This window comes from Bos taurus, chromosome 24 (genome assembly GCF_002263795.3).
Source record: "Bos taurus isolate L1 Dominette 01449 registration number 42190680 breed Hereford chromosome 24, ARS-UCD2.0, whole genome shotgun sequence".
NCBI classification, from domain to species: Eukaryota; Metazoa; Chordata; class Mammalia; order Artiodactyla; family Bovidae; genus Bos; species Bos taurus.
Window position 1 is genome coordinate 17,936,081 of NC_037351.1, and position 24,498 is coordinate 17,960,578.

General features: G+C 38.3%; 1 long non-coding RNA gene across 1 annotated transcript; it reads left to right on the top strand.

The window, feature by feature from the left end:
* Positions 1 to 8,297: 8,297 nt before the first annotated feature.
* LOC112444195 (uncharacterized) lies at positions 8,298 to 20,036 on the top strand. Its single transcript, XR_003032442.2, has 3 exons — positions 8,298 to 8,491; positions 9,051 to 9,172; positions 19,819 to 20,036. It is a non-coding gene; the product is annotated as an uncharacterized lncRNA (long non-coding RNA).
* The last annotated feature ends 4,462 nt before the right edge of the window (positions 20,037 to 24,498 follow it).

The window sequence follows — 24,498 nt, forward strand, 5'->3', positions numbered from 1 at the left end:
CAATGACACACCAGAAGAAATCCAAGCTGTTTTTGGCAAAGCTGAACTTGTCCCTAAAAAAAAGTGACTTGAAAGAGATGATTTCTCTGCTGGTTGCTGGTTTTAGATGTAAAGCTTGGAAAAAGGTCGTTTTGCTACTTGGCCTGAAAGCACAGGAATCTGCCTCTAGTCTTTCTCTAACTTTCAGTCCAAGTACCCTAATTTATCGGTATTAACTCTTCCACTCTTTGGGGAGAATTCCTGTTCAGAGTTCTCCTGCCATGATCAGTAGTTGATATGTATGTTCATCTCTCTATCGCTGTCTCTATCTATCCAATCAGTGTCAATATCTATATATGTATATCACCATACTTGGGGCCCACGAACAGAGTCAAAAAAAAAAAAAAATTTACACTCTTCCAATCAAATTCCCTGATAGGAATTTAGAATTGGGAAAATCAGCATGTTCAGCTCTAAGGTTCTTCTGAAATGTTATGTAAATTTGGGGCTAAGAGATCCAAGATAGACTGCCCTTGTTCATACTCGAGTTATGTGAAATCGCAGGCTAGAAAAATCAAAGATGGGGATTCTCTGATGGCTCAGTGGTAAAGAATCCACCTGTCAATGAAGGAGACGAGAGTTTGGTCCCTGATTCAGGACAATCCCATGTGCCATGGAGCAACGAAGCCATGGGCCACAACTACTGAGTCTGTGCTCTGGAGTCGAGGAGCCGCAACTCCTGGAGATGGCCTTAAAGACTGTGCTCCACCACAGCACTGCAATGAGACACCTGCACACCGCAACGGAAAACAGCCACCGCTTGCCGCAACTCGAAAAGCTCACGCAGCAACGATGACCCAGCACAGCCAAAAATGAATGTCAACAAAGAAATGAAAACTCTCAAAAAGCTAATGATGACAGGTCAGAAGAGGAGGAACGAGAAGTGGCAGCGCTGATTCACAGGAAGAGAGACATAAGAGAGAATTTTCCTGGCACATAGTAGGTACTCCATAAGTATGTTAGTATTTAATAGTAAGTGCCAGTTGTTTATATCTTCTTCACAGTGTATTTTATGTATATTGTAAAAATGAACTCTGGGGTCCTAAGACAGTTTGTTCAAAACTGTGGTTCCTACTTTGCTTTAGCAAATATTTCTAAAGTTGGCCTCTGGATTAACAAGATTTCTTCCTGATCCTGCTCTCATAACCATGGCCAGAACAGGCTGAGCATGGGGGCTGCAGGCTGTTGTTTCTGTCCACCCAGGCTCTGCTTCAGAGGACAAGCAAACAATTCTTGAAGGCCAGTCATTAGAAATTATTTTTTCTAAAGTATACTGCAAGAACATCATAAAAATTTATTCTCAAAATACCAAAAAATAGACTTTAAAAATGAAGTATATGTGTAGGCAATGAGTATCAAAAATACCCATATGGTGACTAAAGATAGATTATAAAACAGCATCAAATGAAGACAGAAATGGGATATTTTGTGATAACATCAGACTTGTTAAGGAGGTAATATCACATTCATTATAAAATGGGTCAAAACATTGGAATATAAAGTAAAAATTGCATCTGAAATTCCAAATTGATGTGTATTTTGGGCTTAAATTACTCCTCCTCTATCTTTATAAAGCCATTGCCTCTGTCCCTACATATGCAGCAATAATTATATCTTTACATTCCTTTTAAAGGGTATCAGAAGCAAGGACAAATAGAAAAATAGCTATAAAAATGGCATGACAATGTCCTTTTAAATTATGTAAACCTCGTTTATGTAACAGTGTCACTGAACAAATAATCAGTTGGTTGAGGAAGATTAGTGTCTGTAATTATTTATTCATTTTAATGTTTGTTATTAAGCCTTCCTTTTGCTATTTGTGGCCATTATATGATGAAAGATCAATACAGAGAAGATGAGAAAGTGTGCAGATGATGGCTAATTATCAGAAACAAGAAAGGTAGGCAGATGTCTGCTTCCTGCTGATAATCCCACTCTTCATCTCACAAACGTTTCTCTAGTTAACATTTTCCTTGCCTTGAAACAATACAGAAAGGTAGCAGTTGTCTTATTCCTTTCCCTGTAGGTCAAGCATCTTACCAGGTTTATGAGGCTGTCTGTCTGTCTGTCCCCTTTTCTCTGTACTCCCAAACACAGTGTGTCACCTAACACAGGCACTCAACAATATTGGCTGAACGAATAATAAGTGAACAAGAAGCACACTGGGAAGCATTATGTCCCATCTAACAGATGTGACATTCACATCAGCCTTCTAAATGCCCTGAGAAGGCCTGCAGTAAAAGAAGCCTGCTTAGTTTATGTAAAGGTGGTATCACCAAATGATTGTTTCCCACTGTTTGTGGTTATAATTCAGGGAAGCATGTTATGAAATACCAAATACTATATTTCCAATTATGGTATGATATTGCCATTTTAGTTTACTAAAGAAGTGCATTGCAATCAGTTGCCTTTGGATGCAAACAAAAAGAAAAAGGAAACTCACTTATCTTACAATCACTTGAAATGCAATGCTTGTATCAGCCAAAAAGTCAAATTGTCTACTCTACTCATCCATGTTTGTTCATGTAGCTTTTGTATCAGACCCAGGCTTCTGTAATTGAAAGTAGGTACCTTATCCATCGTGCTGCCTGTAGCACCTAATGATTGTCACCGAACATCTGGTTTGTGATGGCACACTTATTTTCTTTTACATATTTTTGCTCTGTGCTCCACAATTAGTAAGCACTGATTTAAATCATTTAAAAAGAAATAACTGTTATATATCTCTGTACGATAAATTAAAGCTATAGATTTAGTGTTGCCCAACCCATACACATTATGCAATTCAAGAAAAGACAGAATAACTCCATTGTAGAAGGAAGGTCTATAGATATTTTCCTGCTCTTTCATTTATCCCTCCTGAAAAACTCTGCTCAAAATCCTTATCATTGATATAAAGAGAAAACACAATTTCCAGCTGATAGCTCCTTCAGCAAAAAAGACTGGTTGCATCTTCTTAAGTTTGAGGGGGAAATGTGTTGAAGAACTTTAAAAACCATGTGTCAATTTTAAAAAGTGCTATTTTACAAAAGGACTTAAATTATTTTAAATGCCTTAGTAAGTCTTTCTAGCAGCATTCAGGGCCTAGATGAGGTTTTATAATCATATATTTGTAGTGGTCTCAAACTGCTTTGATGTGTGATGTCAATTTTTTTCAGCCACATCTCTGCCTCAGGATTAAGGAAGAGCCTGAGTGCCGAGGAATTGATGCTTTCAAACAGTGGTGCTCTTGTGAGCCCCTTGGACAGCGAAGAGATCAAACCTGTCAATCCTAAAGGAAATCAATCCTGAATATTCATTGGTAGGACTGATGCTGAAGCTGAAACTCCAATACTTTGGCCAAGTGATGTGATGAGTAGACTCATTGAGAAAGACCCTGATGCTGGAAAGATTGAGGGAAGGAGGACAAGGGGACAACAGAGGATGAGATCCTTGGATGGCATCATGGACATAATGGACATGAGTTTGAGCAAACTCCAGGAGATAGTGAAGGACAGGGAAGCCTGCAGTTCTGTAGTTCAGTCAGTTCAGTTCAGTTGGTCAGTCATGTCCAACTCTTTGCAACCCCATGGACCGCAGCAGGCCAGGCCTCCCTGTCCACCACCAACACCTGGAATTCACTCAAACTCATGTCCATTGAGTTGGTGATGCCATCCAACCATCTCATCATCTGTCTACCCCTTCTCCTCCTGCCTTAAATCTTTCCCAGCATCAGGGTCTTTTCCAGTGAGTCAGTTCTTTTCATCAGGTGGCCAAAGTATTGGAATTTCAACTTCAGCATCATTCCCTCCAATGAATATTCAGGACTGAATTCCTTTAGGATGGACTGGTTGGATCTCCTTGCAGTCCAAGGGACTCTCAAGAGTCTTCTCCAACACCACAGTTCAAAAGCATCAATTCTTTGATGCTCAGCTTTCTTTAAATCAAACTCTTACATACATACATGACTACTGGAGAAACCATAGCCTTGACTAGACGGAACTTTGTTGGCAAAGCAATGTCTTTGTTTTTTAATATGCTGTCTAGGTTGGTCATAAATTTATCCAAAGGAGCAAGCGTCTTTTAATTTCAAGGCTGCAGTCACCATCTGCAGTGATTTTGGAGCCCCCCAAAATAAAGTCTGTCACTGTTTCCACTGTTTCCCCATCTGTTTGCCATGAGGTGATAGGACCAGATGCCATGATCTTAGTTTTCTGAATGTTGAGCTTTAAGCCAACTTTTTCACTCTCCACTTTCACTTTCATCAAGAGGCTCTTTAGTTCCTCTTCGCTTTCTGCCATAAGGATGGTATTATCTGCATATCTGAGGTTATTGATATTTCTCCTGGCAATCTTGACTCCAACTTGTGCTTCATCCACCCTGTCATTTCGCATGATGTACTCTATATTTAAGTTAAATAAACAGGGTGACAAATTACAGCCTTGACATAATCCTTTCCCTGTTTGGAATCGGTCTGTTATTTCACGTCCACTTCTAACTGTTGCTTCCTGACCTGCATACAGATTTCTCAAGAGGCAGGTCAGGTGGTCTAGTATTCCCATCTCTTTCAGAATTTTCCAGTTTGTTGTGATCCACATAGTCAAAGGCTTTGCTATAGTCAGTAAAGCAGAAATAGATGTTTTTCTGGAACTCCCTTGCTTTTTCTATGATCCAAGGGATGTTGGCAATTTGATCTCTGGTTCCTCTGCCTTTTCTAAAATCAGCTTGAACATCTGGAAGTTCATGGTTCACATATTGTTGAAGCCTGGCTTGGGAAATTTTGAGCATTACTTTACTAGCATGTGAGATGAGTGCAATTGTGTGGTAGTTTGAGCATTCTTTGGCATTGTCTTGTTTGGTTTTGGAATGAAAACTAACTTTTTCCAGTCCTGTGGCCATGGATGAGTTTTCCAAATCTGCTGGCATATTGAGTGCAGCACTTTCACAGCATTATCTTTTAGGATGTGAAATAGCTCTACTGGAATTCCATCACCTCCACTAACTTTGTTCATAGTGATGCTTCCTAAGGCCCACTTGACTTCACATTCCAGGGTGTCTGGCTCTAGGTGAGTGATCATACCATCGTGATTATCTGGGTCATGAAGATCTTTTTTTGTGTAGTTCTTCTGAGTATTATTGCCACCTGTTCTTAATAGATTTTGCTTCTGTCAGGCCTGTATTATTTTTGTCCTTAATTGAGTCCATCTTTGCATGAAATGTTCCCTTGGTATCTCTAATTTTCTTGAAGAGATCTCTAGTTTTTCCCACTCTATTGTTTTCCTCTATTTCTTGGTACTGATCACTGCGGAAGGCTTTCTTCTGCAGTTCATGGGATCTCAAAGAGTCGCAGTGACTGAACAACAAAGATATTTATTGTGAGCAAGATCAAAAGATATAATCTTATGAGAAAGCAAAACAATATTTCCATCTTAATGATCTGCTCTTAGACACTGGAGAAGGGATAGGCTACCCACTCCAGTATTCTTGGAGGGCTTCCTCCAGGGCTTCCCTGGTGGCTCAGCTGGTAAAGAATCTACCTGCAGAGTGAGACCTGGGTTCGATCCCCGGGTTACCTGTGGACCCTGCCTTAGAAAAATGTTTGGGCTTCCCTGGTGGCCCAGATGGTTGAGAATCCCCCTGTAATGTGGGATACTTGAGTTCAATCCCTGAGTTGGAGAGATCTCCTGGAGGAGGGCATGGCAACCCACTTCAATATTCTTGCCTGGAGAATCCCCATGGACAGAGGAACCTGGCAGGCTACAGTCCAGGGAGCCACAAAGAGTCAGATATGACTGAGGGACTAGGCACACATAGACAATGGAATTCAAAAAGGTCTATTCAATTAGACAGCAAAACAACTAAACCTATTATACTTACCTTGGCTCTAATTTCAATAAGTGACTTAAGGTTTCAGGAATTCAGTTTCCCCAAGTATGACAGGAATAATAGTGTACATCCCATAAAATTTTTGTGAGCATTAAATAACATGATCTGTGACAAGGTCTTCATGTAACATCTGTCACATTATTACCACTTAAAATATTTATAGGCAGACACTGTTCATTTTATTTATCAGTGATATGAAGGCTATCAAATTAGTTAAATATTAAGATATGATGGGGTCGGTCTAAAGAATTGGTTAGAACCATGTTCAAAATATTTGTTTCATTGTATTAGAAATTAAAAAAAATCATATATCTGATTTACTGATTTGTAATATTTATTTTCTTACAGGACTCTGTTCAGTCTTTTAAGTTTCTATGTTATAATTCACTCCAACTCTATAGTAACATTGCTTTGATCATCCCCTACTTTACCTAATAAACCCAGCTGCCTAATATACCACAGCTAGTTTTTAGGTTATATATACATTTTGTTTATTGAGTTCTGTAGTATGTATTTTGATTTAAAAAATAAGCTTACGCTTATTATTATTATTATTTTGGTTATTTTTTATTGGAGTGTAGTTACTGGGACTAAACTCTTATTTGAAGTTTTTTTTTTTTTTTTCTTATACCTTTGGGAGATTCTGCAAGAATTCTTCACTATGTAGTTCTCTGTTAGAGATGAACCCATGTGATGTAACCCCACTAGACTTCCTTATTCCCTTGTCCTGTGGGTCTGCCTGCTAGCATTTTGCTGTTCAAATTCCCTTGGCCAATAGTAGCTGTTTGGGGTCACATACTGGCAAGATGGCTAAAACATGATTCCATATAGCTGCTTTAGCTAAGAAAAACTCATATGCTTTTGCCAAGCCAAACAGTAGGAGTAGAGGTTGTTCAGTGAGGTTCCTTCTCTCCACTCTGTCCTTTCCAATTTTATTTTTCATTGTTTAAATAATCAAAGTAGACCCAGCTTACACATACATCCAACAAAGTAAAAAGAAAAATAAGCATCCTTTCCTTGTTTATGTGTTGTTTTAAGTGATTTCCTTCTATGCTTCGAGCACCGTATTTGTTTCCGTGGGGCAGATACGTGCCCTCCCCTTTGTCTTGATTTGAGATAGAGACAGAAGGATCACTGCACTCTCCTTCTTACTCACATAGCAGACGATCCACATGTCCTCCTTTGCTCATAGGCTGAGGAGAGGGCAGGAAGTGTGATAGGGTTATTTGACCTTGTTCCATTTCTAAATAAGATATAGGAAACTTTCCAATTTCCTAATTGTTACATGATAATTCTGTCAGTACTTTTAAAGCCACTAGCCAATAAAAAAGCCCCACTCTATATCTTCATAACTAATTAAATAAGCAAGCAGATATAACATTCTATGTATCAATAGATATATATAAGTATACCTGTTTATATGTGTATATAAATATATATGGGCAACCCTTGTGACTCAGCTGCAATATGGGAGAACTGGGTTTGATCCCTGGGTTGGGAAGATCCCCTGGAGAAGGGAAAGGCTACCCACTCCAGTATTCTGGCCTGGAGAATTCCATGGACTGTATAGTCCATGGGGTCACATATATACATTTATTTTCTACAGAAAAGCATTCTCTTTTGAACCCTTGTAACCACAGAACTCTCTTTATAATTTTCAAATGTGAAGAGTGAATAAAATTAAAAGCATAGGTTAGTATTTAGCATTTATATAGCACTTGTATTAGAATAGTGCTTTAGAAGAATTCAGTCCTTAATCCTCATAACAGTCCTGGGAGGGAGGCCAGTTATCATCCCTTTATAAATGAGGAAACAGAGACCTGGAAAGGTTGGTGACACATTATGCAGCTGATTGGTGGCCACCACCGATTAAAGCACAAAGGCCTTGACTTGGAGAGATGTTGTTCATCCTTTGGACCCTAAAAAAATGAGATTTCTTAATAAACCTATGAGTCATAGAGAGGAGGCACAGACTGACTATGATTTTACTAGGCTGTTTCCACTGCATCTCATTGATGGCTTAAATCATCTTAGTGCTGCTGAACCCTTTTCAGCAATAAAATAAAAAGTGTATTAAGTGCTAAATTCTGCCCATAACTGGTATTTCTCATTGACTGCAAGTTTATGGAAGTTGTCAACTTCAGAGACTAACTTATATGAAGGCAATCCAGCCTCTGTAGGTAGATGAATTGATGTAGTCAGAAATGATGAGGATAAAATTAACAAATTTACCAGTCTTTTGGAGCTGAGGCTACATTTGCCAGTTTTTATATGCCAGCACTATCTCCTTACAAAACCCCAGAGTTGAAGCATTTATCATTCTCACCTTTAGACACTGTTACCTAGATACCTCAGTTTTAGTTACAAGCTTGAGATCACCATAGCAACCAATTAGTATTTATGTTGCTAAGACAGGATGCAGAGAAAGAGGAAAGCAGGATGTGCTTACTCATTTTTATATGATCTCAATAGAGAACGGATAAAATGCTGATCCCAGTGTCCAAATTCCTATCAACTTCTCTCATCCTAATGTATATTCACATTTATCTTTTCCATTAGTAAACCACTTGATGGCAAATCACTTACGGTATGTATAATAAATTCTATATCTGCTAATAGTGCCCCCCAAAAAGGTGAGAAAAAGGAAAGATAATTATATTTTCTGATGTGCTGGGCTGTTTTGAGATTTGGGTTTCACAATCCAAGCCTTCAGCTCACACTTTTTCAAGATCTCCAGTATCAAATCACATATCTTCCTCTTGCTTTTTGAAAGACTACAAGCAGTTTCACAGGTTACTGTAATTTGTATTTTTGTTGCATTTTAGCCTCCTCACTTTAATTGTAAGTAATCTGAGAAACATAGGAAGAGTACAATCATTTAGGTACAAATTGCAGCTCCAGCACAAACTAATGAAGGAGCCTCAAGCAAGCCACTATGCTCCTTGACTCAGTGCTTAAAACAAGTTAGTATCTTGAGGTTGGATAGGGTAAATGCTCATTAAAACGTAGATGTCTTTTGCCAACTCCTTAAAAATTACATACAGTCATTTCAAATAAGTGTCTTTTTTATGTGTTCGTGTGTGTATTCTACACTGAATACTTTGTTCTTTTTCAAAAATCTAATTCTTGGAAAACTTTCCATACAGCAGGGCTATCTAAACTCTTCGCCATATGACTCTGCATTGCAAAGACAGTCGAGCTGTTGACTCTGAGCACCTTGGATTGCATGAACTTGTGGATATCTGTAATGTCACCGATCACCAGTGAGGTCTGGTCATTTTTGTTCTCCTTGTTTATAGAAGATTCCCCTAAGCAACATAACTGCTCCCCAGGTTTGTCCTGAAACAGCCTAGTACCCTTTGGAATTAATGAAATAGACTAAGAAATTATTACTCTGAAAAGCTAAGTAGTTTGGATAAATTGGATAAAGAATTAAAACTTTCCTTCTATTCAATTTGTTGTAAATGGTTTTCACGGCAAAGAAATGGTAAAAACTGTGTTCTTAGACCATGTCATAGACCATATAGGAGATGGAGTAATCTTTCTGGTCTATATGATTTCAGTCTCTTTTGACAAGTCTAGTAAGATAATTAGACAAGTTGACAAACTATTTAAATGAAGCTCATTTAATATCTTAACAGTTTGTAGATATTCCCAACAATCACTGCAAGCATAATCCACATGAGAGCGGTCTCCTCGTCAATCGTGGGCAGACGTTGCTCTGTCCCCAAAGCCCCTTCCTCAGTTTAACTGAAAGCTCTGAGGGCAGCTCCAGGTTCCATGCCTCTTGCATCTACTCTCTGCCCACCTTCACTTCACTGTCTTTAATAGAATTATTATAGATATTGACAAAGCAAAATATTTTTTAAATGGTTGCTAATGCCAAAACAATGCCAGCAGTAAAAATAATCAAATAAAACTAAGCTTATTTGGACTTAACCAACAGAGATGAGTAGTCATCACTGTTATTCTGCTGGATAAGTTATTTTTCTGTTTTTCTTCTTCATGTAGATGATGCCTCAAGGCTTTCACATCTGATACATGAACGCAGTGATATGCTTTCCCCTCCAGAATAGTTGACTTCAAATGTGAAACTGTGAACAAAACATAAGATACTCATTTCTACCATCAACTTTATTTGAGAAGTTTTTAAAAGGCCTCAAAATTATATATTGTTAACATTATCTTAGAATATTTTAGATAAACAATAAAATGTTAGATTTTTCTGAGTTTTTTTTTTTTTTTTTAGTAATAGTCTTTTAAATAGTCTTTTTAAATAGTCTTTCTTTTCTAAAGGCCAACTAGCTCAGTGCTAAACAATTCACTTTCTCTAAGTTTTCAGTATGAAAAATGTAATGGAATCATGTAATTACAGAAGAATGGAAGGCATTAACTGCCTATGAAAATTCTCCAGTACCTATTATAAAATCAAATGTAGGCAAATTAATTAAATAGAATCAAAAGTAACAAATACATTTTCTAGTGTCTTCAATGTGCAGTGTCATGTATCAGACAGTGCAAAACATACAGATATAAAAATAATACAGTCCCTTCCCTTGGGAACTAATCAATCATTTGGTAGCCAACACCCAAACAGGTGAACAGTTAAATAGTATTAAGAGATTAAATAATTATATAAGAAATGTTATAAAGTACAATTTGACTCTAAGTCTTAAAGAAAAAGACACTAGGGGCATTAAACAGGTATAAGTTCAGAGGTGGGAAAAATCATTTCAGATAGTGTTCAGTTCGTCCTCACTTTGTGACTGCCTCTTAAAATTGTATCCCTCTGAAAATTCTCGCTTGGGGAGAATTTTGTGGAAGAAAGAAGGTTAGTGGCCAACTTCCTGGAATATGCACTGTACATGTCACTAGCTTGGAATTTATTATAGAATGTCTTGTACTACTGCTTATGTTGTTAGAAGTGTAAATAATGCAATAAGTAAAAGTTGCTCAGCATTGCAGGCAGATTCTTTACCAACTGAACTATCAGAGAAGCCCAAATAATACAATAATGATGATAATAATAGCTACAGTTTAAAAAAACCAAGTGTAATGCAAAGTGTTCTATATACATCATCTTTTTTTTTTTTTTTTTCCAATTTCTGTGTCGCTATTTGGTAGTTAGAATTTCTAAATCCTATTTAACTGTGTGAGGAGTTTTGGCCTAATTCTAAAAAGAAATGGCGTAACATAGCTTGCTGATAATAGATCCACGAAGTCAAAGTATGTGTTATGTCACTGTGTGTGTCTTATGCCAAAGTCTGTGACACCGACACTGATTTTTTCAACCTTAACCTCTGAGCTCTGGAGTTGTAGAGCTAGAAGATAAATTCTTGACGGCAGAGGCAACGCCTCTGTGTTCTGGTAATCCTCAGAGAGACTGAGTTTGAACCTGAAAATTGAGTCTTATACTGAGTAACTATCATTAGTCCATCAATAAATAATTAGGATTTTAAGAAATCACACTTCAAGGATACCTGAGTTGAATTACTGGCTTCTCAAATTAGATGTTCTTTTAGCAGAGTGAATTCGAATTTTCTGGTTCTAGAAACTGACAACGTGGGTACTGACCCTGTTTCTAATCCATCCTTCTTATGAGACTTTCGGGAAGGGATTTACATGCTCCATGTCTTAGGTTTTCATCTGTACAATGAAGGAGATAATAATACCACTGATTGTGGGAAAGTCTTAAAGAGATGGAACTACCAGACCACCTTACCTGCCTCCTGAGAAGCCTGTATGCAGGTCAAGAAGCAACAGCTAGAACTAGACAAGGAACAATGGACTGGTTCAGAATGGGAAAGGAGTATGTCAAGGCTATATATTGTCACCCTGCTTATTAACTTATATGCAGAGTATGTCATGTGAAATGTCAGCCTGGATGAAGCACAAGCTGGAATCAAGATTGCTGGGAGAAATATCTATATCCTCAGATATGCAGATGACACCACCCTTATGGCAGGAAGTTAACAGGAACTAACGAGCATTTTGATGAAGGTAAAAGAGGAGAGTGAAAAATATGGCTTAAAACTCAACATTCAAAAAACTAAAATCATGGCATCTCGTCCCATCCCTTCATGGCAAATAGACAGGGAAATAGTGGAAACAGTGACAGAGTTCATTTTCTCCAAAATCTCCAAAATCACTGCAGGCAGTGACTACAGACTTGAAATTAAAAGATGCTTGCTCCTTGAAAGAAAATCTATGACAAATCTAGACAGTTTATTAAAAAACAGAGAGATTACGTTGCTAACAAAGGTCCATACACTCAAAACTATTATTTTTCCAAGAGTCATGTATGGATGCGAGAGTTGGACCATGAAGAAGGGTGAACACCGAAGAACTGGTTCTTTTGAACTGGCAGAAAGTGAAGAGGAACTCAAAAGCCTCTTGATGAAAGTGAAAGTGGAGAGTGAAAAAGCTGGCTTAAAGCTCAACATTCAGAAACGAAGATCATGGCATCCGGTCCCACCACTTCATGGGAAATGGATGGGGAAACAGTGGAAACAGTGTCAGACTTTATTTTTCTGGGTTCCAAAATCACTACAGATGGTGACTGCAGCCATGAAATTAAAAGATGCTTACTCCTTGGAAGGAAAGTTATGACCAACCTAGATAGCATATTCAAAAGCAGAGACATTACTTTGCCAACAAAGGTTCGTCTAGTCAAGGCTATGGTTTTTCTTGTGGTCATGTATGGATGTGAGAGTTGGACTGTGAAGAAGGCTGAGCGCCAAAGAATTGATGCTTTTGAATTGTGGTGTTGGAGAAGACTCTTGAGAGTCCCTTGGACTGCAAGGAGATCCAACCAGTCCATTCTGAAGGAGATCAGGCCTGGGATTTCTTTGGAAGGAATGATGCTAAAGCTGAAACTCCAGTACTTTGGCCACCTCATGCGAAGAGTTGACTCATTGGAAAAGACTCTGATGCTGGGAGGGATTGGGGGCAGGAGGAGAAGGGGATGACAGAGGATGAGATGGCTGGATGGCATCACTGACTCGATGGACGTGAGTCTGAGTGAACTCCGGGAGTTTGTGATGGACAGGGAGGCCTGGCGTGCTGCGATTCATGGGGTCACAAAGAGTCGGACATGACCAAGCGACTGATCTGATCTGATCTGATTGGAGAAGACTTCTGAGAATCACCTGGACTGCAAGGAGATCCAATCAGTCAATCCTAAAAGAAAATCAGTCCTGAATATTCATTGGAGGGACAAACGTTGAGGCTGAAGCTACAATACTCTTGCCACCTGATGCGAAGAACCAATTCATTGGAAAAGACCCTGATGCTCGGAAAGATTGAAGGCAGGAGGAGAAGGGGATGACAGAGGATGAGGTAGATGGATGGCATCACTGACTCAATGGACATGAGTTTGAGCAAGGAGTTGGTGAAGGAAAGGGAAGCCCGGCATGCTGCAGTCCATGAGGTTGCAACAAGTCAGACATGACTGAGTGATTGAACAACAACAATAAGAATGGGTTGTTTATGTCGTTGTGAGGATTAAATGAGAAAATCTATGTCAGGCAGCTAGAACTGTGCCTAACAAGTAAGTAATCAAAATATTAACCATCGTCATTATTTTCTGGACATTGGAGACGATCACCTAACTTCTGCAATGGAGGGATTGAATAGCTGGTTATCATCTATTGTTTATTAACTGTTCTATGTAAATATCCTGAAGTGACAAGGCAGGATTTGCTGGAGGACCCAGGAGTGAATCTGCCAGACACAGAAAACAAAAAGAAACTTTCAAAGCAGTGCCAAACACGGCCTCAGAATCTATACCTGGAGTCAGTTCCCTCTCTTGGTGAATCTGGCTAGAGATGGAGACAAAAATGGATCTTCCTTTTCATTGAACTTTCCCAAAGCATTAGAAATTGGAGGTTCTTTTAAAATTTTTTGTATGTGTTTTAGAAAAGGTGTGTATGTCTATGTATGTCTGTATTTATTCACATCGCTTAGCATTCCTTTTCCTTTCTAAAACCTTTAAAAAAGGCTTAGAGGCTTTTCTCTCTTTTTGGTTTGTTTTGAGTGGTCTTGAATCCTTCTGTGCTTCTCAAGATGCAATGGCAGCAAATCTGAGTTGGTTTCTGTTTCAGTGGCTTTGTCGTTCAATCTGCAGACAGAGACATGTTTGACATGGAAATCTCCAAATGAAAAATCAAGATCTATTCAGTTTTGCTTATCTTACCAAGTCTATATTTTTTTACCAGTCCCCAAAGTGCAATTTCCTAAAAGGACTAAAAGAAGCCATCAAACTACTTTGATACTAAACAACCAAAGAAAATAGTGGACTGAGAAAGCTTGTCATTTTTTCAAGCTGTAGAAATACAGATTAATTTTTGTCTCTAAATCAACCAATCAATTTTATATCAAAATGCTCTGTTGACTGCCTATTGAATTCTTAGGCTTGAACTTTGTTTTGTGAGGTGAAGAGTGAGAATGAAGAAGCTAACAATTATTGATCACCTATTCCAGAACATTGACTTATGGATCACTGTGCTCCATGGGCCATTCTAGAAGAGGGTTATAATAAGGCCATGATAACAAGAATAAGTTTTATATGGCTCTGCCTCAATGCACAAATAGAAGAACTTCAAATCTCCTCCCTTAAATCCACTCCAGTTACTTTTGAGAATTCCTGATGAGTGACCAACATTTGCTGACCTGCCCCATCTTCTGGGCGAGCACTTTGTGCATGGCCCATCATCCCACTCTACTTCTGCCTTCTCAGTTTCCTCCTGTACCGCTGACAACCGCTTCACAACAAGACTTCTGACTATTCTAACTATGCCCATTACATCAACCAGGACTGCAATATGCCTCTCGTCATTACTTTCCCTCCTGATCTGGTTATTCCATCATCCCACCTCGTATCATCTCAATAACCTTATCTAAGAGGTTGATTTCAATTTTCAGCCTCTTCTTTGACTTCTAGCTTTCCCTCATACCCTACATCCAACTAGTCAGCCAATCTTACCAACTACGACTGTAAATCTACCTACTATCACAATTATTTCCCCAAACCATCTTCACCACAATTCTGCCCCAATCAACATTTTCTGTCTCCAACCATGAAAACAGCCTCCTAAATAGACATCTTTCAATTTGATGACTGAAATGGCCCCCATAGATAGTTTTCCAATCTATTTTATCTGTATGATATCAACACTAATTTTTAAAAAGCAAATATGATCACGCCATACTTCCTTAAAGCTTTTTAGTGATGCCCTGTTTTTCTGAGCATAGAGATCCAATATTTTGCCCCTTCCTTTCCTTCCAGCCTTATCATCACATCCTTATCAGGCAGATCACTTGTTAGCCCAACTAAATTTTCTTATGTTGCCTACAGATGCTATGTTCTCTCTTCATTCCATACCAATGTTCAGTTTCTTCCTCATTCTAGAATAACCTTCCCTGTAGAATGTCGGCCATCATCCTTAGGTTTCACCTTAAGCTGAGTTATTCAAGGAAGTGTCCCACTCCCACCGTACACCTCCAAATGGGCATAAGATGTGCTTCCTGTATACTCCCACAGCACCCAGTACATGCATTACCATTATCTACACAGCACTGTTCTCAACGGTTTATTTGGCTTTTTCCTCCACTACCCCAATATAGTAAAATAATGAGGATGAGTTATCAGCAATATCTTTCAAATGCCTGGACTATGAAAGATGCTTAGTTAATATCAGAAGTATTAGTGAACAGTGAAAAGTGATGGTATTTACTTCCCAGGCCGCCAATACTGCTACCAATGTCAGTGATATTCCCTGGAGGACAATTATGCCACTGATGTCAGCACTGGGGACATAAATACCCAGGGTTGATTGATTGTGAAACATCTGCAAAGCTGATGGTTCCTCAACCTTTGCAGTGGACACTGAGCTGGAAATCTGTTCATGTTGTCTGGTACATGAGGACCCTCCTCAGAAGACTTGAAATAGAACTTTTGTGTTTTATCCCCCTGTTTGCCCATCTCCTTATAAATCAGACATAAGCCAGTCGGACCTGGGATAGAGAATAGCAGACTGGCAGAAGTAAAATTATTAATTTGCAGATCATTTCTCCTCCTAGTGACACTTGTACCTCTTTTGAAGACTCTATGGTTGTTTTCCTAAAGTGAGTCTTTACTAGGATGATGCCAGGTCTGAAATGAAAATATATTCTCATTCTTTTTTAAAGCAACTATATCCCTTGCTAATCCTGTAGAGGAATCTAGGGGTGAACACAGATTAGATGAACACAGATTAGTTTAAACTAAGCTTGTGGTAAATGCATTACAGATCTTATGAATCATGTACTACCATATGCATCTTATAGTCAGGGATAATGAAGGCTCTGAACACTTCTCCATACCTCAAGATCACTTCTATACTTCATACTACCTTCTTTCTAAAGTAAAGCAGAAAAGGTTCAGAATATGAACTAATATTTTGCATTAAAAAGAGGCCACTAGGGAAGATTTTGGGGTGCCTGTGTACTAGTTTCCTATCTGTCCCTACTTAGCTCTGTGGCATTCAGCAAAGAAAATAACTCAGTGAGCCCATTTTCCTCATTTGTAAAACTGTTTCTATAATATGACTGCTGAATTCCCCTTTCTTTCATGAAATCCTATAAATTAATATCTTTCCTCAAACATGTAATGATCCACAAAGATAGGTAAGGTTTAGCAAAAACAACAATAACAGTATGTTGTGTAGCTAAGGGCTGATAAAAGCTTGTAAAATTAAACCTACAAAGAAACCTAAGTGGAGTTATTAGAAAAATAAAATTTAGGACAGATGAATCTTGAATCATCTTTGAATGAAAACTAAAATAGAAAGGCAAAAAAGCTGCAGTGATTTAGTAAACAGACGTCTAACACAAAGCTACATTTTAGCTGTTGGGGTCTACTTTGGCCAGGGCCCAAGGAAAACTGACTAACATTAATAGCAGTGAAATAGATTGTAATCTATTAAAACAAAAGATTCAGTTTAAAGAATTAACATAAATTCTCAGTCCTTAAATTGGCAAAGCTTCATTTATTGGGAAACTCAACTATGCAGAATGACTTACAGCTGTGGACATTGAATAGTGACAGGTTTACTGTAATAATAATAACCACAGTGCCAGCAAAGGAAAAGACAGATGGATCCAACTCCTAGGCCTTGCCATCACTTCTCCTGATTACTCTGGCTTATTTTGAGCATCGACAAAACGGTGGGGTGGTTATCATAGATCTTTGCATAGTGTTGATTCAAGTGTGTGTTGAAACAAGCCTGCTCCTGTGTAATTCATTTATATCACTGGCTCATACTTGCCTTTTCTCCCCTTCCTTCCATCTTGCATATCTCCAAGATGAGCATTTATCTTACTTTGCTCTCCTGTTCCTCTTCTGTTGTCAGTCTAGCAGGTGTTCTTTTCAGATTGCTTTCATTCTTCATTATTCATTTTGGGTCCCTTTCTACCTTTGTGTCCATTTTTATCCTTCCCTTCCCTTCTTATGCACCTCAGGTGCCAAAGCCATCCATTTGTCAGAAATGTTTGGTGCTGTTTGTTTGTGGTTATTTCCCCCTAAACTAGAGCTTAGTAAATCCACCTGGCGAGCTGTTTCTTCTTTCTAAGGGAAGAAAGGCTTTCTAAGCTTAGGAGAAGTTAGAAATCAGGCCTGTCATTTTTCTTCACACCTGCTCCAGTCCTGATGCAACCATTCTTCTTTAGGGGCTCTGCTTTCAAATGACATCATCACTTATTTTTTCCAGCAATAAATGTGGTTGACTGTAATTTACCTGTTCCTAAAGTTCACAGGTTCAGATCACTATAGGCTTATGAGCATCTGGCAAGTTGGTCATATTGAGCATCACAGAAAAGCATCTAAATATGTGTGCAAATTCATTTCTTTATGCATTCTCCAGGGCTACTCAATGAGACTGTCCTAGTGAATCACCCCCACCCTTTCAAAGTGGTTCACAGCCCACAGTTGGCTCTGGCTCATTAGATGATCTCACAAAATATGCTGTTTCAGCATCTTTGGCAGGAAGACATGGCCCATCAGCATCAGAGTGGCCAGTGAAAGCCTCCAGCCATGGGGGAACAAAAGCCTCAGGATCAGTAAAGGGCTCCCAATTCAACTCTCATCAGTATAGTTAAAAAAAAAAAAAAAAAACCCGCATTATAGGGGCTTCTGATATTTCATACCACCAAGGAGATGTAGAAAATCCTTATTTAGAAAAAATTAAAGTATGAAAGTGAAAGTTGCACAGTCATGTCCAACTCTTTGCGACCCCATACAGTCCGTGGAATTCTCCAGGCCAGAATACTGGAGTGAGTAGCCTTTCCTTTCTCCAGGGGATCTTCTCAACCCAGGGATTGAACCCAGGTCTCTCCCATTGCAAGCAGATTCTTTCCCAGCTCAGCCACAAGGGAAGCACAAGAATACTGGAGTGGGTAGCCTATCTCTTCTCCAGTGGATCTTCCTGACCCAGGAATCAAACCAGGGTCTCCTGCATTGCAGGCAGGTTTTTTACCAACTGAGCTATCAGGGAAACCCCAATATATTGCAACTATTTGTAAGAATATATTTGTGTATGATTTGTATATATTTCAAAATAGCCAAAAACTTACATGCCATTGAATTTAGAGGAATCAAACTTTGTGACAAGAAAAACAAAGTATGTCAGTAAAGATGCCTTCTTATTGAAGTTGCACAGGGATGCTTAAAATAGTGACAGGCTGGACGGAGTACTAATAATAATCTGTAGGCTGCAGCATTTCTACAACCTGTCCTTACATCAAATTCTAATTGAGCACTTTATTTTTCAGTTTAGTCAAATACTATAATAGTGCTCCCAGCTCGCAGACTTTTTTGCCTTCTGATCTGGATATGTGCAGCAGCATGAACTGACTGACAACAAAATTCTTTCCATTTGAAAGTAAAGATTTCCAATTTATTTTCTTCTGTAGTTGTAAGTAAACATTCTGAGGAGGGAAAAAGAGTTTATATACATTGTCTGATTCAGAACCTGGCTTCTTATTATTCAGGGATTTCTGGAGGGTATGTATAATGTTATCTACAACTCTAGACACTTTTCACTTCTTCATACTTCTGTTAGCAATCGATTCTGTAGATTTAAAAAACAAGAAATGTTCAAAAGATATCACTCTATCCTAGCCAATAATTCTGTAGTTTCAACCTCACTATCCTGTGCTATATTTTTTATTTTCTGTCTTCTTCTTTAAAGCATCAGCTTCAATACAGGGTACTTTTCTTTTTAACTTTTCTTCAGTTCTTTGAAAAGGCATCTAACGGTATCATGAGGAAATATATGTAAACATTTTTGGGGGGAATAGCATACAGATATTTATCTATTACTGTCTAGAAGAGTTCTGTCATGCTTCTTTCACTGAGCTAGTCAAAAAACAAATGACTTATCACCATCACTAGGCAACAAAACATGTTTTGCAAAAATATATCAGAGATTTGAATAAAATTATATTAAAGCCTTATGTATAACTGGTTCACTTTGTTGTATAGCAGAAACTAGCAACATTGTTAAGAAACTATGATCAAATAAAAATTAATTTAAAAATTATGTAATGTTTGTACTCTCCTGAGCCAATTTTTTCTGTTGCAACTTTGTGAGGTGTTTATAGCAGTTTTTATTTCTTTTGTCTGCATATTTGTCCATCCATATTTAAAGACTGTAGGACATGGTGCTTCATTGAGTTTCTTTGGCCAGATTCCTTTATCAATTAATATTTTGTATCTAAAAAGCATGCCCTGCAGAATGTCTGCTGGAAAACGATAAGAAAGTTTGTAGAGTTATAGAAACATCTGCTTAGTTTATATTACAGTTATTGATAACGATGTTCCAAAACCTATAAAGCTGCAAAAGCTGAATGAGATTTTTTTTTTCTTTTCATCTTCAGGTGTCATATTTTCTACATGCAAAAATAATGAGAGCTCTTCCAGCTGCAGAATGGATAACATTTGAGCACTGAAGAGCTTGATGAGATGGATATTTGGACTGCTACAATAACAGAAGCAGCTCTAGAAGGAGGCATTTGGATTTAAGAACAGGAGAGTTAGTTACTAAGATATTTTCCACAGTTATTTGTGCATCCTTGAATAAAGAAATAAAGTTTAATAGTAGTTTTTAATTATAAATACAGGATAGGCTCAATATTTGTTCAGTCGCTAAGTCGTGTCCAACTCTTTTGTGACCCCATGGAGTATAGCCCACCAGTCTCCTCTGTCCATGGTATTTCCCAGACAAGAATACTGGAGTGGATTTCTGTTTCCTTCTCCAGGGAATCTTCCTGACCCAGGGATGGAAACGTGTCTCCTGCATTGCAGGCAGATTCTTTACCGCTGAGCCACCAGGAAGCCCTGGGCTCAATAATGCAGTCAAACAATAGAGAAATGCAGAAATCCTCACTGACACTTTATTTGAAGTGACAAGTATTGTGCTCAGTTTCTTCAGTCATTTCTAACTCTCTGTGACCCCATGGACTGTAGCCCTCCAGGCTCTTCTATCCATGGAATTCTCAGGCAAGAATAATGGAGTGGGTTGCCATGCCCTCCTCTAAGGGGTCTTCCCAATCCAGGGATCAAACCCACATTTCCAATCCAGGGAGCAAACCCACATTTCCAGCATCTCCTGCTTTGTGAGTGGATTCTTTACCACTGAGCTACCAGGGAAGCCCTGACAAGTATTAGTGGTATCATCTATGGTTTTTCAGGCACATTTATTCACTAAGGTTTTTCTAAAGAAAATAGTTCATATTATTCATAGTGCTGAAAAATTTGTCTTTTCAATTTTCAGAATTGTTGGAATGTAATGACAGTTTGGCCACCTCATGCAAAGAGTTGACTCATTGGAAAAGACTCTGATGCTGGGAGGGATTGGGGGCAGTAGGAGAAGGGGATGACAGAGGATGAGATGGCTGGATGGCATCACCGACTTGATGGACATGAGTTTGAGTGAACTCCGGGAGTTGGTGATCGACAGGGAGGCCTGGCGTGCTGCGATTCATGGGGTCGCAAAGAGTCGGACACGACTGAGCGACTGAACTGAACTGAATGACAGTCTTTCACGACCACACACAAAACTGTCCTCCTTTTGGTAAATGACTCCAGACCCTACACCTACTGGATATTCTATAACTCAGTTTTCCTTTTTATTGTTGATGGACACATAGAGGGTCTCAATCTTGCTTTTTAAAAGAATGAATAGTCAGTCAATCACTCTTGCTCATTTGCGTAGATATTTACATAAGGTAGATATCTGAAAGTAGCATAATGTGACCAATTTTCACATTTAAATTTAAGATTTTCATAGACAGGCTTCCCAGGTGACAATAGAGGTAAAGAATCTCCTGCCAATGCAAGAGACATAAAAAATGTGGGTTCAATTAATGGGTCAGGAAGATCCCTGGAGAAGGAAATGGCAACCCACTCCAGTATTCTTGCCTGGAGAATCCTATGCACAGAGGAGCCTGGTGGGCTACAGTCCATGCGATCACAGAGCTGGACATGACTGAAGTGACTGAGCATGCATAGTCTACCAATGATTTTCAAAACAAGTCTTGATAATTTACTGTCCTGCCAATAATGTAGAAGATATGTGTTTGATAAAGTTCATTCAATATTCTTGTTCTTTTAATTTTTGGCAGTCTAATAGATTTAAAGTGTTACCATGTTTTGTGAGTATCTTAATATATTTATCAGCTTCCCAGGTGGCTCAGTGGTAAAGAATTTGCCTGCCAAGCAGGAGACACACAGGAGATGTGGCTTCGATCTCTGGGTCAGGAAGATACCCTGGAGGAGGAAATGGCAACCCACTGCAGGATTCTTGCCTGGGAAATCCCATAGACAGATAAGCCTGATGGGCTATAGCCCACGGGCTTGCAAAGAGTTGGATATGACTTAGGAACTAAATAGCGGTAGCCATATATTTAATGCACATTTGTTTTTATTTTTTCTTTAAAATACCAACTTCATATTATTTGTTGTTATTCCTTGAGGTTTTCTTTCTGTAGTTTATTTGAGTAAGCTCTTTGTGTATTATGGATATTCATCATTTGCCTATTAAAACTATCGCATACATTTTCTCAAAATATGTCATTTGTTCTTGAATTTGTTTTTAAACATTGCCAGTCTGAAGTGGCTATTTGGATTTGTCAAACTTTTTCCTTATAACTTCTGCAGAAAATGTACAAGTAGAGATAATCCTAGTAACTTATTAAAATACACATTTTGAGAAACAATTACAAAAACTGTTTTTTTCTTTCACAATTATTTGAAGTCTACAAGAACGTATTTTTATTCACTAAAAATTGAAAATAGTTTGTAACTGAAAGCTTGCTTGACTCTAGCAATAGATCGTTTATTTTACTGACTGGGAGGTGGGGTAGAAAGAGAGATATCATTTAGTGACTGACTTGAATACAAAAATTAGGCTACAGGATGAAGGCATTTAAGGCGTTTGGTGTCTTCCTCCCCTCAGGGTTAACTGTGCATAGCGCTGCATCCCTGCAGGCAACTGATTTTGTCACAAAATCCTACCTTAGTAGGAATTCAATTATGGCTTGCAAAGTTTATGTGAAAAAAAAAAAAAATGAACGCAGCAAAGTTATTTCATAGTCTCAATTCAGATAAATGTAAACGTAGTAGGGAGTGCAATGACCTTACACCCAGGAAGTGTGCATTTCAACATCTGTATCTGTGAATCTCAATCTCATAGGGCCACGAGGAGTTGGGACCCAATTTCTCCTCCAATTCTAAATTGTTGAAATTTGTTCTTATTCAGTTTTAGGCCTGGACTATTAAGTAAATAGATCAATACTCCCCTTGTTTTTAATCTCTATATGAATAAGCTGTTTTCCCTTCCTGAGCCTTTCCAATCCCAAGGCCTTAAGGCTTAGCCAGAAGGACCCGAATATATCAACAGTCAAGAGCAGGAAGCTCACTAGCAAAGAAAGTCTAAAACACTTGTTCTCATCTGTGTACAAAAAAAAAAAAAAAAAAAAATTGCAGTGCTCCCTGAAGGCCAACTGTACTTGACTTTGCAGTAAAGAGCTATATGCAACTAAAATACTCTTAGCAAGCATTTTGGGGCAGCTACGATTTTTGTTGTGCTAAATTTATGGAATTTAAATAATTATAATGAATTGATTTCTAAGATAATTACACTTATAATACAATTTTCAGAGAGTAAAGACTACATAGTAAATTTGTAATATTTTATCCATTACAAAATTTAAGGAAATGAAAAGCAAAACAAAAATACAAGGAATCAAAAAAAGTCTTATTTATTTAATTGCTAATTTACGTATTTACTGGTGCTTGGGAGTTCTTTGGCTGGGGTGGGTGTATCATATCCTTAGAAACAATTTTTTTTTAAGTACATAGATTTTTTTCCTCTCAATACAAACATTTCTAGTATGAACTAAAGAAATGTTTGCTAACTAAATATTATACATTGTGCTTCTATTTTAAATCCCATATTGTACCTATTTTGTCATAAATTGATTTCTTTATAGGTTAAGTCTCAATTCTTCTTTGAATAAAATGTAAAATTCAAGAAAGGACACCCATAAGCTCCTCTTTTGAACTTTACAGTTGTTGCAGGCAGGTGAACTGCGGGCTCACAAATATTAGTTGGAACTCAGGTCAGTGGCCTTTATTGTAAGGGAAAAGAAATCAACTTAGAACATTCTAGATGGAAACTTTGCCCTTTTGCTGTTGCCTTTCCTCTTAGAAAACAAGTTAAAAGATACCATTGGCCAGGTTAATTGACTTACAAGTGTGTCTTTTTAATAAGTGTCATAAAGTATGTCAGGCTGCTGAAACTTGCTTTCAGTGCATTTTTTAAAAAAGTGTTGTCAACCAGATTAAAGTTTATTGTTCACATGTGCATTCGGTTTTCAGGTGGTAATGAAAGACCCTGAATTGATTTGCCATGCGTAAAGAGGAAGGGGTTGTGTCCTTTGCTTTTTCTCAATGTGCCTTTCCTTCTGGTATCTCCTCTGAAATGTGTTGCCAACAGACCTTGTTCAGCTCTGGACCAGCTCTCAGTGGCCTTTCTGTGTCTAAACAGAGACTTTCTGGAGGATGGAGACAGTAACTATCTGAGGAGTCTTCCCTCAAAATGTCTATTAATTTTAAAACTGAGTATTTTGAATGGAATGACTCTTAAATGAATGCCATTTTCCCCAGGGACTTATATCATTTTTAGAAAAAAAATATTTTCTTTTGGTTTCAGTTAGCCGTTGCTCAGTGTTCACGTAAAGTCAACTCAGACACAACACGTGTCTCTCAGGTCCTACCTTCACATCTATAGCCACATGGTCCCCTGCATGACTGTTTCACAAAAGGACCTAGAACAAGATTTTGGTAAACAGACTGGGAAAATTTGCCAAGTCCCGATTTGCCAAGCTTCCTGTTTCCTTCCAAATTTCAGGCACATGAGAAGGACATAAAGAGAAATCTCCAAGTGGTCGTGGCTAGATCAATTGCACCATTTGCCTGGCCAGTTGTACATATAATCATTCTGGAATTCACAAACTTGATACATTACTCCTGTGATTCTACACACATGCTTTAAG